Below are 17,691 nucleotides of genomic sequence, written 5' to 3'. Positions count from 1 at the left end.
TTTTATAAACTCCTTGCACAAGTTCAATTACGCTCTGTTAATTCAGATTTTCAACTGTTCAAAAGTGCTTGCGTAAGCAGAACTGGCTCTCTTGGGATTGATAAGACTGCAGTTTTTTTGCAGCATTTTCCATCTTGAACTTTCCCATCTCAAAATGCATTTTCTCTCCGGAAAATTCTTCAAGAGTTGTAGTTTTTTAATCACAGAACTGTTCATTTAAAAAACATATCTAATAGCATCAACCCCCCTCCTCTCCTGAGAGGTAATTATACAAAAGCAAAATTACGACGAGTGCTGGAAATCTGAAATAGAAATGATGGATTTACTCAGCAGGGTTGGCAGGGTCTGTGGAGAGAGAAACGGGGTTAATATTTCAGGCCGATGATTTCTCAATGCTCTATCACCCCGATTTACCCTAATGAACAAAGTCAACATGACCCTCAGCATTGACTTGTGGGATTGTACAATGGCATTCCGAGCCTTGTTGCTCTCTGGTCTATGCTTTGTGAGCTGATCTTGCAGGGGTGGGGGGGGGGGGGGGGGGGGGGGGGGGGGGGCAGTTCTACGTGCAGCAGTATGATTGTCCTCTGTACTAAAAGGTTCAAGAGGGGCAGAACCCTGTCAAGGTTCTGAGTCACAGAATCCCTACAGTGCAGAAGAAGGCCACTCAACCCATCGAATCTGTACCGACCCTTCGAAAGACCACCCTGCCTCGGCCCAATAACCCCCCCCCCCCCCCCCCCCCCACCCTATTCCTGCAACTCGACTCTAAGGGGCAATTTAGCATGGCCAATCCACCTAACCTGCACACCTTTGTACTGCGGGAGGAAACCGGAGCACCCGGAGGAATCCCACGCAGAAACGGGGAGAACGTGCAGACTCCGCACAGTCACCTGAGGTTGGAATTGAACCCGGGTCCCTAACACTATGAGGCAGCAGTGCTAACCACTCATGCCACCATCCCTCGAGTATGCAGATGGCAGGCTATGGTGGGCACAGCATGCCCAGCCTGGGCAAAATAACCGATAGGCAGAGAGGGAGGGGGAGCTTCTGGCTGGCTCGCAGGGAAACCGTGTCCAAGGACAGTTTGGGGAGACTGAAAGAGAATTATAAATCGAAAGAAAAATCGCTAAAGGTGATGAATAGCAATAAACATCTTGGGTAGTGAATGCAGTATATTTTATTTCTGTCCGTCCAGGACAACAAACAAGAACAAGGGCTCTCAGCTTTATTTAATGCATTGCTAATAGGCTGTAAAACACAATCGGGAAGGTCATTAATTATCCCATTGATTAATTATCCAGGAATCTCAGCCATCAAGCTCAGAGAGAGAGGAACGCCAAGCCAATAATGCTTTTTAAAGCTGTTCAGAAGGAGAAATGGAGTATTTGCTACATTCATATAATGATTTGTCAACAGCCTGTTTAAAATGCTGCTGGGTGCACAGCACCTTTGTTTAATCTAATGGAAATGATTAAGAAGTGCAGATGCAGGGATTTTTTTTGTGCGCCTCGCTTGACTGATTCTCTCTGAATGCTAATATTGATGTGGGCGTGATGGAGTCTCACAAATGGAATGCGATGAAAAGATACTCAGCAGAATACGATTATAAATTGCGAATTCTCCTTGGGGGGGATTTGGGAGCATGGTAAATGCGTCATTGCTGCGTTGCCCTGGCAACCATCTGCACCTTTGATATTTTAAGCTCTCGGCTGTTGCCTTGGGAGAGGGGCTGAGAAGGACAGGGCTGGAATGCACAATGGGATAGGAGGTTTTCTCAGCTTGATGCTGACTGAGTTCACCCCTTGCTTACACACACACAGAACTGACCCTTTCACTGCCGAACTCCCTTCGCCCCACTTCAATTCACACACACACACTGGCTGCAAACCCTTTCTCTCTTAAAGTGCTGGGTTCTCCCCCCCCCCCCCCCCCGTTGGACCAGTTGTGCCAAATGGGACCCCACCCATTCCAGTGCTTCGACCGGATATTAAAGATCCCACGGCATCTTTTGTTTTAAAAAAAAGACTTGCTTGACATAACGGGCTGGATTCTCTGATTTTTAGGCTATGTCCTGATGCAGCATGGGAATGATGGCGTTTCACGACTGAATATTTGGCACAAAACCCCTACCGATCCACTGGAGGCTAGCATGCAGGCAGGCAGTGTAGAGCACCCGGCTCTAGCACCGATACGGCCAGAGAATTGGCCAGTCTGTGGCCGTGCATGTGCAGGGCGGCGGCCTGTAGCAGCCGCGCTGGGCAACATGGCACCGGCCCCGTGCGGACCCGGCCTACCAAATAGTGCCCCCCCCTTTGGCCGGCGTGCGACCGCCGGGCCACCCCCCCCAACAGTGCCCCCAGCCCCTGCCAAAGTCCCCCCTGCCCGCGGATCGGCTCTCCGCCGACTGTGACGACGCTGGACTCAGTCCGCAGCTTCCACGCCGAGTTTCCGACAAGTAATATCATGAGAGATCCACGGAGCATCGCGGGGTGGGGACAACTCAGGCAACGTCCTGAGGCCGTCGATACGGCATGCGGCGTACTTCTCGAGTACGCCAGCTTTGGAGTGGGCGGAGCATTGCGAAAGCGAAACACAGCCCCCCCCGATTTCGGCGCGTACTTTGATTCTCCGACCGATTGCCGCACGCGATTTCGGCAGCGCCTACTGGAGAATCCCGGCCAACATCTTTCCTGACCCCAGGATGCCCAAAGCGGCCTCACAACTAACTGAGCACTTTTGAAGAGCACTCTCTGATAAAGTGTCGGAAACACAGCAGCTACTTTACACACAGCAAGCTCCCAAAGCAGCAATGTGATCATGGCCATCGTGTTTCGGTTTATTTTCAAGTGGATGATAGTTGAGGGATAAATATGTGGGCCAGGAACTTTGAATAGTACCATGGGATCTTCTACGTCCATCTGAAACAATATAGATGGGCTGGGCAGGCAAGTGGTAAATGGATTTTAACCCTGAAAAGTGTGAGGCGAGGCATTTTGTGAGGATTAACAAAGTAAGGGACAACACAATGAACGGTAGGACTCGAGGTAGTACAGAGGACCAGAGGGACCTCGTGCATGTCCATAGATCCCTGAAGGCAGCAGGACAGGTAGATAAGGTGTTTAAGAAGGTATATGGGATACTTGCCTTTATTAGTCAAGGTATTGAATATACGAGCAGGGAGGTTTTGATGGAGCTGTATAAAACGCTGGTTAGGCCATACTGGAGCATTGCGTGCAGTTCTGGCCGCCACACTATTGCAAGAATGTGATTGCACTGGGAAGAGTGTAGAGGAGATTCACCAGGATGTTGCCTGGGCTGGAGCATTTCAGCTATGGAGAGAGACTGGTTAGGCTGGGGTTGTTTTCCTTGGAGCAGAGAAGGCTGAGGGGAGATCTCGTACAGATGTACAAAATTATGAAGGACATAGAAACGTTAGAGACAAAGAAACTTTTCCCCTTAGTTGAGCGGTCAATAACCAGAGGTATAGATTTAAGGTAAGGGGCAGGAGATTTAGAGGGGATTTGAGGAAAAACCTTTTCACCCACAGGGTGGTGGGAATCTGGAACTCGCTGCATGAAAGGGTGGTAGAGGCGAGAACCCGCACAACATTTAAGAAACATTTAGATGAACAATTGAAGCACAATAAGATGAAAAGCTATGGACCAAGGGATTAGAATAGATAGATGCTTGATGGCCAGTGAGACATGGTGAATGGCCCCTCTCTCTGCTGTAAAGCTCGATGACTCTATGAGAGACGGAGGAGACCCTAGCTTGAGGTCTCAACTGAAGGATGCCACCTCTGACAGTGCAGAACTTCCTCCGTACTGATCTGCAATATCAGATCACATTATGGGCTCAAGCCTTTGGCGTGGGGCTTAAGGTCACAGCCTTCTGACTTGGAGCCAAGAATGCTACCCACTGAGCAACAGCTGACAATGGAAACCATGTTATCCTCACCAACACATACCTTGGGAAAGATAGATTACTGCGCCACTGCCTGCTTCAGATGTAAGATGTTGCAGGTGCAGAATGGCTATTGGAGACAAGAAATGGCAGTGCATTTCAAAACAACTCATTATGTGTGGAGACTTCTGAGAAATGCAGCAAGGCGCTATATAAATGTACGGTGTCATTTTTGGATTTGTGAAGGGTGGGGAGGACCCTGCTACAGAGGCAGAGGCAGCAGGGGGGGGGGGGAGGGGGGGGGGGGTTGGTGTTGCCGAAACTGCTTCATTATTATTGTAAGAAGTTTTACAACATCAGGTTATTATCCACATCATTATTATTGGGTGGCGAATGTGGCGAAGGTGCGGCGGTGGTGGGAAGGAGAAGGGGTAGAGTGGATTAGGACGGAGGATGAATCTTGTAAGGGGTCTAGTTTGAGGGCAATGGTAACGGCAGCATTGCCAATGGCTCCGAGTATTCAGGGAGCCCGGTGATGTAGTGCACAGTGAAGATATGGAATCAGTTGAGGAGGCATTTTAGGATGCAAGGGATGTGGATGCTAACGTTGCTGTGCGAGAATCATGGTTTTCAGCTGGGGGGGGGATGGATAGTGTATACAGGAGGTGGAGGGAATTGGGCTGGTCAAGGTGAGGGATCTGTATTTGGAGGAAGGATTCGCCAGTCTGGAAGAGCTAAGGGAGAGGGTAGGGCTGGTCAAGGTGAGGGATCTGTATTTGGAGGAAGGATTTGCCAGTCTGGAAGAGATAAGGGAGAGGGTAGGGCTGGTCAAGGTGAGGGATCTGTATTTGGAGGAAGGGTTCGCCAGTCTGTAAGAGCTAAGGGAGAGGGTAGGGCTGGTCAAGGTGAGGGATCTGTATTTGGAGGAAGGGTTCGCCAGTCTGGAAGAGCTAAGGGAGAGGGTAGAGCTGCTGAGGGGGAGTGAGTTCAGGGGCGGGATTCTCCGACCCCCCCCCCGCCGGGTCGGAGAATCGCCAGAGGGTGGTGTGAGTCCCGCCCCCGCCCCGCCGTTCCTGCCTCCGACTGGCACGATTCCTGCCTCCGCCGAATCTCCGGTGCCGGAGAATTCAGCGGAGGCAGGAATCGTGCCGGTCGGCGGCAGCTCGTAGCGGCCCGAAGTCCTGCTGGTTCTTTGCCAGTCCCGCCGGCGAAGATCAGACTAGGTCCCTTACCGGCGGCACCTGGCGGCGTGGGCGGGCTCCGGGGTCCTGGGGGGGCGTGGGGCGATTTGGCCCCGGGGGCTGCCCCCACGGTGGCCTGGCCTGCGATCGGGGCCCACCGATCCGCGGGCAGGCCTGTGCCGTGGGGCACTCTTTTCCAACACGTCGGCCGTGTCAGCCTCCGCGATGGCCGACGCGTAGGTGAACCCCCCTGCGCATGCACGGGGATGACGTCAGCAGCCGCTGACGCTCCCGCGCATGCGTGGACTCGTGCCGGCCGGCGGAGTCCCTTCGGCCCCGGCTGGCGTGGCGCCAAAGGCCTTCAACACTAGCCGGTGGGGCGCAAACCACTCCACGCCAGCCTAGCCCCTGAAGGTGCGGAGGATTCTGCACCTTTGGGGCGGGCCGACGCCGGAGTGGTTCCACGCCACTCCGTCCTGCTGGGACCCCCCCGCCCCGCCGGGTACAGGAGAATCCCGCCCCAGGTATCTACAGGTTAGGGACTTTGCGGGAAAAGTCTGGAGGGGGTTCCCTAGATTGCCAGATATACCCTGCTGGAGCGACTGCTGCGTCCGGATGTGGAAGGGGAGAGAAGAATTGGAGATATATTTAAGTGGCTGGGGGGGGGGGGGGGGGGGGGGGGGGGGGGGGGGGTAGGGAGGCGAGCGGGTGGTGAAGATCAAAGAGAAATGGGAAGCGGAGGTGGGAATGGAGAACAATTGGGGAGCATGGAGTGAGACACTGCATAGGGTAAACAGGACCTCCTCATGTGCAAGGAAGAGCCTGATACAGTTTAAGGTGATGCACAGGGCGCATATGACTCGGGCGAGAATGAGTAGGTTCTTTCAGGGGGTAGCAGATGAGTGTGAGAGTTGTGGGCAGGGGTCAGTGAATCATGCGCACATGTTTTGGGGTGGAGAAAAATTGGGAAGATTCTGGGCGGGAGTGTTTGTGATCTTAGCCACGATAGTGGAGGAGGAGGTGGACCCGGACCCTTTGGTGGCGATATTTGGGGTTTCAGAGAAGCCGGAGCTCTGATTGCATGGCGGTGAAAAAGGAGGAAGATTTGTACAGACTGTATAGTTGATTGCTGGGAAGTATCTTTCCCGGAGTGTTTATCTGTTGTAACCTGTTTTGATAGATGTTTGTAATAAAATACATTAAAAAAAAGAGTCAATGTGGGCTTGCTGGATTTCCTTAGTTTCCTGAGAAAGTATAGGCGTTGTTGTGCTATCTTGGTCATAGTGGCGACATGGGTGGACCAGGACAGAGCGTTGGTGATGTGCACATCTAGGAATTTGAAGCTGCCAACCATCTTCACCGTGACACCATTGATGCAGATAATGGTGAGTACAATACTTTGCTTCCTGAAGTCATTGACCAGCTCTTTAGTTTTGCTGATGTTGAGGGGCATTGTTGTCGATGCACCACTCCACTAGGTTCTCTATCTCCCTCCTGTATTCTGACTCATCGTTGTTCGAACGTTTGTCTGGTAGAATTGTTTTGGAATCACCTTGTTTGTCTCGGAGGGGTAGGGGATGGGGCGGCAGGGGGGCAGTGAGGCCAGTTGTAACCAACATTTAGTAAGAACCAAAATAATTTCTGCAAAATACTGCAGATGCTGTAATCTGAGGTAGAAACAAAAAATGATTGAAAAACTCAGCAGGTCTGGGTGCATCTATGGAGAGGAAAAATAGAGGGCAAAATTCTCCGACCCCCACGACGGGTCGGAGAATAGCGGGAGGGCCTTCCCGACATTTTTCCCGCCCTCCCGCTATTCTCCCCCACCCCCCGCCCAACTCCCGACCCGAATCGCTGCCGCCGTTTTTTTACGACCGGCAGCGATTCACAGCTGTTCGATGGGCCGAAGTCCCAGCCCTTTACGCCGTTTTTACGAACGGCAAACACACCTGGTCTGGCCGTTCGTAAAAACGGCGTCACAAACTCGCTTTTCATAACCATGGCACCGATTGGCACGGCAGTACCACGGCCGTGCCAAGGGTGCCATGGGCCCGCGATCGGTGGGCACCGATTGCGGGCAGCGGGCCCGATGCCCGCGCACTCTTTCTCCTTCCGCCGCCCCGCAGTATCCATTCGAGGGGCGGCTGAGGGGCAACCCGGCCCGCACATGCGCGGGTTTCGCGCAAATATGCGATGACGTCATCCGCGCATGCGCGGGTTGGAGTCTTCCAATCCGCGCATGCGCGGCTGACGTCATATGACGCGTCAGCCGGCGCTAACTCCGGCAAGCGGGCTTAACGATATTTGTTAAGCCCGTCATGCCGGAGCCTACGGCGTCGGGCTGCTAGCCCCGACCGGGGACCAGAATCGGTTCCCGGTCGGGAAGGGGCGCGGGCGGGTTTGACGCCAGCTTTACGATTTCTCCCGTTTTGGGAGAATCGCGCCCAGAGTTAATGTTTCGAGTCTGTGTGAATCTTCTTCAGTGCCGAGTTAAAACTGTGTCTCATGCGACTCACAGAGCTCTGAAGAAGATTCACACAGACTCGAAACATTAACTCTATTCTTTCTCTCCAGAGATGCAGCCAGACTTGCTGAGTCTTTCCAGCTTTTATGTTTTTGATTTAGTAAAAAGCCACGTAATCTGCTTTACTAAGTCCCAAACCCTGTGTGTTCCGTTTAAAAAAAGGGCTTTGCTTCCCCCAGAGTGTTGTTCAAATTCTCACTCCCTTACTGATTAAGTGATGAGCTGATTCCCTCACCTGTCCTGTGCTGCTCACCATCCCAAAGCCATGTAAAGTACAGTGAAAGATTAACCACGGAGGATTAACTGCGGAAGATTAACCGCAGAAGGGGCAAAATAAAGGAGGATTAGTAACAAAGGAGGTTGAAAAGTAGGATGAATGCAAAAACAAAAGTGGGGGTAAAAGGCGAGGCAAGGGCAAAAGAGGAGAGACATGGGAGGAAGTAAACAGAGAAATAAAGTATAATTGAGTGAGAAGGTACAAGAAAGAGCAATAGAGAGCAAGAGTAGACAGACAGACACGAAGGAAGAGAGAGATACTTTTTTTGCACATTTACCGCGGTTGGTGTTCTTACTAGATGAAATTGATAGACTTTAGTTGAGTTGAGAGTGACAGCCCTTGACATCAAGGCAGCATTTGACCCAATATGCCGTCAAGGAGCCCGAACTACACTGGAGTCAATGGAAATCAAGGGGAAACCTCTCTGCTTGTTGGAGGCATGTCTGGCACAAAGGAAGATGGTTGTGGTGGTTGGAGGTCAATCATCTCAGCTCCAGGATATCACTGCAGGAGTTCCTCAGGGTAGTGTCCTAGGCCCAACCATCTTCAGCTGTTTCATCAATGACCTCCCTTCCATCATAAGGTCAGAAGTGGGGATGTTTGCAGATGAATGCACAATGTTCAGCACCATTTGCAACTCCTCAGATAATGAAGCAGTCCATGTCCAAATGCAGCAAGTACCGGACAATATCCAGGCTTGGGCTGACAAGTGGCAAGTTACATTCGCGCCACACAAGTGCCAGACAATGACTATCTCCTCCAAGAGAGGATCTAACCACCGCCCCTTGACATTCAATGGCATGACCATCGCTGAATCCCCCACAATCAACATCCTGGGGGTTACCACTGATCAGAAACTGAACTGAAGTGGCCACATTAATACAAAAATAAGGGCTGGGCATGCATGTGGATCCTGTATTACATGGGTCAACCATGTATGTATGTGAACTCCAATGTACCATCATTGTGCCAGTATTTGTACATATGTGCACCTATGTTAAGAATGCAATAAATACCATATGCCCTTGATACAAAAACGTTTATTGTTGTTTAGGAATCAGAGGAATTATTTAGATGTTTTGTTGGTTTCCGCTGTTTCCTCTCCTTTTCCTTTTTCCCTTCAGCTACGAATTCTTCTTGATGTTTGAATCTCTGGATATTGACAATTCAGAACCTCTTGGAATATTGCCCACAATTCTGGTCACCACATTACCAGAAGGATGTGGAGGCACTGGGAAGGGTGCAGAGGAGGTTTACCAGGATGCTGCCTGGCATGGAAGGTGTAGCTGTGCGGAGAGCCTGAATAGACTCAAGCGGTTTTCTTTAGAATGACGGAGGTTGAGGGGTGACCTTATTGAGGTCTACAAGATTATGAGGGGCATGGATAGAGTGGATGGGCAGACACTCTTTCCCAGGGTGGAGGGGTCAGTCACCACGTGGCATAGGTTTAAGGTCCATGTGGCAAAGTTTAGAGGAGATGTGCGAGACTGGTTTCTTACACTGAGTCGGAAACTTTAGGGACCTTCAAGCGGCTATTGGGTAGGTACAGGGATTACGGTAGAATGATGGGGTGTAGATTAATTTGTTCTTAATCTAGGACAAAAGTTCGGCACAACATCGTGGGCCGAAGGGCCTGTTCTGTGCTGTATTTTTCTATGTTCTAAGTTCTACACAGAGGGTGGTGAGTGCCTGGAACGCTTTGACAGGGGAGGTTGTGGAAGCAGATACATTAACGGCGTTCAAAAGGCATCTCAACATGCACATGGATAGGATGGGTGTATGGATGCAGCACTAGGAAGTGCTGAGGGTTTTGGCCAAGGTTGGTATCATGACCGGTACAGGTTTGGAGGGCTGAAGGGCCTGCTCCTGTGCTGTATTGTTCTTTGTTCTGTAAACCTCTCCAAGTCTTTCTTGTTTTCCATGTTCTTCAGAACTGTTAGCTCCTGAGCCACCAGTGGAGATAGTATATATTGGTTTAGCTGTCAGCTGTGACTCAGTAGATAACCTTTTCACCGCACCATGCCAAAAGACTTGATCACTAAATCAAGGCTAACACTGCATGAATTCTCCACTGTCAGAAGTGATGTCTGTCAGTGAGATGCTAAACCAAGACAGAGTCTGCTGTCTCAGGTGAATGTCAACAACTCCAAGGTGTCATTTCAAAGAAGATCAGGGAGTTCTCCCTTAAGTCCTGACCAATGTTTAACCCAAAATCAATATTCATTAGAAAACCAGATTATCTGGTCATTATCTCATTGCTGTTTACAGGATCTTGTGTGTACAAATTGGCTACTCTATTTCCAACGTTAAAGTAGTACACACATTTCAAAAGCCCTTTGTTTATTGTAATGTGCTTTGAGGTGTCTTTGGGTTACAAAATGTGCTTTACAAATGCAAGTTCTTTCTTTTAATACAGCTGATTAAAAAAAAATAAGCAATGCAAGAAGGTGTGACAAGAGTGGAGATGGCATCTGCTGCACTGTAAATTCACCACGGAAGTCATTATCGGAGCTCAGTGGTAGAGTTTTCACACGTTGTTTCTGACTGTTCAGCACCATCAACTGCGTTTGAAACAGCAATTTGAATTTTCACACAGCGAAATAACAAACCTGTGGACTCTTATTTTAAAAAGCAACAGCTCACTCATCTACCATTACTAATTAAGGTAAAAAGTGAACCCACGATCATTTTGAATTAATTTATAAACAGCAATATACATCTGTATCATATGCTTCTAGTTCACAAACCTTTTCTCTTGCTGCCATTTTCTTGACCAAAATTCTGTGCCAATATATACCATTACAAATGACCAATTAAGTCAACATTGTCGATTTATTACAGACAGGAGAGAGTTTAATTTAAACAGCCCACCTACCACCCATCTGTAAACATAAAGGTGTTTTGATTTTGATTTGCCCTTGATAAAGGGTGGTGTATTTTCCAACCCCTCAGATTTGGTGTGATCAAATTTTTAGTATTTGCCCCACAGAAAGCTCGACATAGAATTAACTCAAAGGGTTAGTTAAATTGCACACACTCAAATGCAGGAGTAGGGTAGCAACTTTGCCTCCTTTGCAGCATACAATAAAAGCGGGATAGAGAAAATAACGATTTACAGGGAAACGACCACAGAGAAATAATTATTGTTTCATATGAACCCAGAGTCCAGAATAAAAGTCCAATGAGATATCCCTTCATGGAGTCTGCAGGTTGAAAACCGATGCTGTATCATTTACTTTTCTATTACTTCAAATGAGGAGATAGGCATGCAGAGGTGGATCAGATGGTACAGAGGTTCTAGCAGAAACAATGTAGATGTGACAAGGTAATCAATCTGGGAAGAGCCCCTTTTCTGTGCCGCTGCTTGTAGATGGTAAAATGACAAAGCGAGTTTTCAATACAGCAAGGCAATATAACTGGTTTCACCAACTACAGGTTCCGGTCACATGAGTCCAATTTCTCCACTCTGTCTTTGACAAAGGAAATGCATCCCTTTGTCTGGGTTTCTAATAGTGTTAAATGTTCTAACTATTAAGATGTGATAGGAAAGTTGTGGGATCTTTTGTCTTAGCAGAAGAGTTACCTCTATTACCTCTGAAGAGACTCTAATGACCCCTGTGGGCTGCAGAGACCAATTCAAAGAGAATTATACAAAGGCAATTTGTATTTCATAACATAGGCTTGGCCAGCCAGTCTCTTCAGAGGCAACAAGGTGCAAGTTTCTGTGATACTTTCAAGATAGCACCTTTTGTTCAAACTCACAGACAGACTTGGTTCAGCCATTTTAAGGTTTGGTCCAGGTTTTAAAACTTAAAAAATTAGCTATGAGGACATATAGTATATATGGCACAGCATTACCTCCAACTCACTGCGAGCAATGCCATGGGAGATCGCCTAGCATTTGTATCTATAAAAATCTTCTAACCATTGCAAATCTACCATAATTCATGTGCCCTTCTTAAAACCTGTCAAATGGTATAATGAAAAAAACATATTTAGTTTTCGACCTTAAGAACATAAGAACATAAGAACTAGGAGCAGGAGTAGGCCATCTGGCCCCTCGAGCCTGCTCCGCCATTCAATGAGATCATGGCTGATCTTTTGTGGACTCAGCTCCACTTTCCGGCCCGAACACCATAACCCTTAATCCCTTTATTCTTCAGTCTGCTTTCCTTCAACAGCAGAATTTATAAACAATTAACCTCACAATGGCCTCAGACTGTTGCTATTTGGACAACCTCATCTCTAGGACCTGATTCCAAGTCCAGATTGATGGATAAAGTTACTGGCCAGGAGGGCCCAATGTGGGCCTACAAACCCAACCACCGCCCCCCTGCCCTCCCCCCCCCCAACCCCAAACAATTTATCCATACTTAGCAATGCGCGTGGAGTACTCCGCAGTCACGCCGATTCTCGGGTCCTGGAGAATCGCTGGACCAGTGCCAGGCCTGATTTTGGCGCGGAAGTTGATTCTCCGTCCAACGCGCTAAACGCGATTTCACCGCGGGGCTGCGGAGAATCCAGCCCCTCATTCTTGAAAGCTCCAATTGGAAAAGCACCCACAGCCTTTTGAGAAGAGAGCTCCAGATTGTTCCTACGCTCTGTGTGAAAAAAGTTTCCTGATTTCACTTTTGAATAATCTGTCTCTAATTTTTTTTTTTTAAATTTAGATTAGCCAATTATTTTTTCCAATTAAGGGACAATTTAGCATGGCCAATCCACCTACTCTGCACATTTTTGGGTTGTGGGGCGAAACCCACGCAGACACGGGGAGAACGTGCAAACTCCACACGGACAGTGACCCAGAGCCGGGATTGAACCTGGGACCTCAGCGCCGTGAGGCGGTTGTGCTAACCACTAGGCCACCGTGCTGCCCTTTCTGTCTCTAATTTAAAGTTTTGTCTGGATTCCCCCACCAGAGGAAATGATTTATCTTTATCTACCCGACCTTGTGTCATCTCAAACACCTGATTATACCATCCCTCAGTCTTCTATAATCAAGGGATTACAAGTTTTGTTTATATAATATGGTCTTGTGATTTTTAAAAAAAATTTAGAGTACCCAATTCATTTTTTTCCAATTAAGGGGCAATTTAGCGTGGTCAATCCACCTAACCTGCACATCTTTGGGCTGTGGGGGTGAAACCCACGCAGACACGGGGAGAATGTGCAAACTCCACACGGACAGTGACCCAGAGCCGGGATTGAACCTGGGACCTCGGCGCCGTGAGGCTGCAGTGCTAACCACTGCGCCACCGTGCCGCCCCCTTGGTCTCGTGATTTAATCCCTTTATCCTGGTATAATTGTTGTGAATTTGTTTTGCACCCCCAATCCAGGGCCAATATAACCTTCCTGAGCTACAACGTCTAGAACTATATGCATTGTCCCAGATGGGTTCTAACAGAGGCTATATACAACTGAAGCCAAACCTCTTCCACAAGACCAAATTAAAAAGAATGTTACGTGAGCAACTAAACTTGACTACCATTGAAGAATCCCACAGAAGATCATAAAGTTCATATTAAGCATCAGGTACAAGTTCGCTGATAATTATGTTTTATTCTTGAAGCAATTTCCTTATATACCCTTCTATGAATCAATTATTATTCTCGCCTCCTATATATTTTTTCCTCAATTCTCTTGCCTTTGTCTCCCTCCTCATGCATGGGTACAGGCACTTTGGCACAGACCGTTCCCTGGTATAAACCCAGATCACTATGCTTTATAACATAACCAAGTAAGTGTTGACAGGGTATTTAATTCTGGTAGGGACTGGGAACGAACCCTCATCCAAAACCCACACATTCTTTCTTGGAGGGGAAACCTCAGACTTTTCTCCTCCCTCACTCAGGAACACTGATGTTAATTGTAAGCTCTCACCAATCATCGAAACCAAGAATAGCACATGCCAGAAACCAGACCTTGCACCTTCCTGGACTCAGTAGTACATCAATTGATGCGCTGATCTATCAGTAAGGATTCATTTCATGTAATTTCAGCTCAAACTTTGAACTGTTTCCATTGTACAGTGTTCAAGGCAACATGTCACATTGGGAGATTCATGTATCAGCTCACTTATGTGCCTTCCATTCCAACCGACTCTTTGAACAGAAAACAATAATTTAATTAGCAATTTGAGTGATACTTTACAATATGAACATTTTGGTCGACTCAGTCAGCATGGTTTGATGGTGCTATAGACCACACAAGGCTGGGAAGGTAAACAGAAAATGCTTAGACCCAGCAGGTCATCCAGCTTCTATCGAGAGACAAGAAAAACAGTGAATGATTCAAGTTATTACCCTCCTCTGGGAAACGGAAAGTGTTTCAGTTGTGGTAGGGTGGAAGTCAGGAGTGGTTAAATGACACCAAGGGACAGTGATGACAGTGATGACATAAAAGATGACAGGAGGGCAGCACCTGGGATCCGATAAAATGGGAGCAGCGGTTGGGATGTGAAATTGCTGAACTTGATGTTGAGTCTGGAAGGTTATGCAGTGCCTCCAGGAAAGTTTCTGCTTTGATCTTGGCAAGCATTGGTTGATGTCAGCAGGAGCAATGCTGCAATTAACACCAGTACCCCAGGCCAGGGAGGGGAACGTCAGACAGGATTCCTACTCTCCATCATCCAGCAGTGCACATGCGCTCGAATGAGGAGAGGATTGAACTTGGCTGTGATGAAATCACGAAGGAATACAAAGGGGAGGATGATAAATCCAACCATACAAAGCTGGTGAATAACCACTTGGCAATAGACTTGCTAAAGACTGATCACTGAGCTGAGGAACTGCAACAATGTCAGCAACCACTCTACTATGTCTGAGAGGCGAATTAATACTTTCAGAAGCGAAACACAACCCAATGCTGGGAGTCGTGCACTGCTTTACCAGCTCCTGTGATAATTATCCTTGCCATTTATTAATGATATGTTAATTATATTATCATTGTTAAAGGATCCACAGGTGATGGGCATTGATTAACTACTTTAGCACATATAAAATAAATTTGTGCTTCTTTAAAGGGCTTTCAATTAATTGGTTTTATTTGTAAATTAGTTTATTGGTTTTAAAATATTTATATAAAATTCTGTTGGAATTCTTTGAAGATGTAACCAGTAGAGTTGACAAGGGGGAGCCAGTCGATGTGGTGTATTTGGACTTTCAGAAGGCGTTTGACAAAGTCCCGCATAAGAGATTATTGTGCAAGATTAAAGTGCATGGGATTGGGGGATGTTTATAGAGGTGGATAGAAAACTGGTTGGCAGAGAGGAAGCAAAGAGTAGTAATTAATGGGTCCTTTTTTCAAATTGGCAGGCAGTAACTAGTGATGTGCCTCTGGGATCGGTGTTGGGACCCCGGCTATTCACAATATATATTAATGATTTGGATGAGGGAACAAAATGTACCATCTCAAAGTTTGCAGATGAAACCAAGTTGGGTGGGAGGCTGAACTGTGACAAGGCTGCAGAGATCCTACAGCATGATCTGGACAGGTTGGGCAAGTGGGCAAATCAATGGCAGATGCAGTATAATTTGGATAAGTGTGAGGTTATTCACTTTGAAAGCAAAACAGGAAGGCAGATTACTACCTGAATGGTTGCAAATTGGGAGAGGGGAGTGTGCAGTGGAACCTGGGCATCCTTGTGCGCCAATCGCTGAAGGTAAGCATGCAGGTGCAGCAGGCGGTAAAGAAGGCTAATGGTATGTTGGCCTTCATTGCGAGAGATTTTGAGTACAGAAGCAGGGATGTGTTTCTGCAATTATACAGGGCCTTGGTGAGGCCACACCTAGAATATTGTGTGCAGTTTTGGTCTCCTTTTCTGAGGAAGGATGTTCTTGCTCTTGAGGGAGTGCAGCGAAGGTTTACCAGGCTGATTCTGGGGATGGCGGGACTGTCATAGGAGAAGAGATTGACTAGGTTGGGATTGTTCTCGCTGAAATTCAGAAGAATGAGGGGGCATCTCAGAGACTTATAAAATTCTGACAGGACTAGACAGGGTCGATGCAGGGAAGATGTTCCCAATGGTGGGTGTGTCCAGAACCAGGGGTCACAGTTTGAGGATACATGGTAAACCATTTCAGACAGAGATGAGGAGATATTTCTTCACCCAAGGAGTGGCGATACTGTGGAATTAATTACCACAGGAAGTAGTTGATGTTAAAACATTGAATATATTCAAGAGGCAGCGAGATATAGCACTTGGGGAGAATGGGATCAAAGGCTATGGGGAGAAAGCAGGATTAGGCTATTGAGTTGGATGATCAGCCATGATTGTTATGAATGGCAGAGCAGGCTCGAAGGGCCAAAAGGCCTCCTCCTACTCCTATCTTCTATTTATTTACATAAAAGAAAGATTTACTCAAAAGAGTGTAATAGGAGGACTTGTGTGGCATTGCGTGTTGGTGAGTAAGAAGCAGATATATGTAATGCTGCGTTCTGTAAATAAACGACTATCAAGAAAAGGATTTTCATCTAGATTCATACTTCGCCATCTGAGCTGGGAACCAATTAACACAATTATGCTCAGCAATCCCTGAAAAAGCATTTGCTGAATGTATTCTTCAGGTGTATGAATGTACTTGATTTAACAGAGATTTCAACACAGTTCATCAACTGGGACAATCACAATTTTCTGCTCATTCTAATCATTAAATTCAGTGTTAAATAAACAATATGATTAACAGTTAGATTCCAATCTGCTCTTGCAATTAACTTTAATACTTTTCAGCTAAACCTTTTTATTCCTTGACTTCTCCAAAGACGGTTTTGTGTTCTGTGTTGAATTGGATCAGGACGAAAAAGGGAGGCTTATAGCAAATATAGAGGGGTTAAAAAGGTGGATGCCTTAGAGGAGTATAGAAAGTGCAGGGGGTACTTAAAAAATAAATCAGGAGAGTGAAGAGGAAGCATGAAAAACACGGGCAGGGAAACTAAAGGAGAATCCCAAAGTGTTTTATAAATATACTAAAGGCAAGAGAGTAACCAGGGAAAGAATAGGGCTTATCAGGGATTAATGTAGCACTTATGTGTGGAATGGAAAGATGTAGCTAAGGTATTAAATGAATATTTTGTGTCCTGGCGTCTTCAAGGTCCAATGTAGGATAACGGATTGGCTCTTGGGGGAACAAGGGGTATCTGCTGAGGACCTAGCTGATACCCTCAGTGCGGAGGCCTGAGACCGAGGCGGAGACCCGATATTAAGAGACCCATGCTGCCATCCATGCTGTCATTGAGCAATGCATCGGACTGCTCAAAGTGCAGTTCCAATGCCTGGTCTGCTCTGGTGGTGCCCTGAAGTACACCCCTCGGGGGGTTTCCCACTTCGTGGTGGCCTGCTGCGTCCTCCACAACCTGGCACAGCAGGTATAGGTTGGGTGGAGTGACGGAGATGGAATGGGTCTTGATGGGGGGGGGTCTTTCGGAGGGTCAGTGCAGACTCAAAGGGCCGAATGTGCATCTTCTGCACTGTAGGGATTCTATGGATGCTGGAGGAGGAGGTATATGTGGCCTTGTCTAAGGAGGAGGAGGAGGTGGACCAGGAGGGACTGGAGGGCGAGTCCAGAGTGGAGGGCCCGGAGGATGGACGACAGGTGGTGGCGAGGGTCTGACATGCCCGGAGGTCCAGGGAGGCCCTCATCCTCATCAGATTCATAGAGGACAAAGTTATGTCTGTCAACTCAACGCCACCCGCCATTCTCTCCTCCCCCCCCATCACCTCTCCCCCATTTCCCTTCTTCACCCCCAGTCACCCCTCCCTCGCATTTCCCTCCACCCCATGCCATCCTCCCCATTTCCCTCCTTT

General features: G+C 47.7%; 1 long non-coding RNA gene across 1 annotated transcript in view; it reads right to left on the bottom strand.

Moving 5' to 3' along the window:
- Positions 1-10,225: 10,225 nt before the first annotated feature.
- Positions 10,226-17,691, bottom strand: part of LOC119953764 — a 147,060-nt gene continuing 139,594 nt past the window's right edge. Inside the window, exon 3 of the long non-coding RNA XR_005458095.1 lies at positions 10,226-10,449. This is a non-coding gene — a long non-coding RNA (uncharacterized LOC119953764). The remainder of the gene's footprint in view (positions 10,450-17,691) is intronic.

The sequence above is a fragment of the Scyliorhinus canicula genome, chromosome 18 (assembly GCF_902713615.1).
Source record: "Scyliorhinus canicula chromosome 18, sScyCan1.1, whole genome shotgun sequence".
NCBI classification, from domain to species: domain Eukaryota; kingdom Metazoa; phylum Chordata; class Chondrichthyes; order Carcharhiniformes; family Scyliorhinidae; genus Scyliorhinus; species Scyliorhinus canicula.
This window is presented reverse-complemented; position numbering and strand designations above follow the sequence as displayed.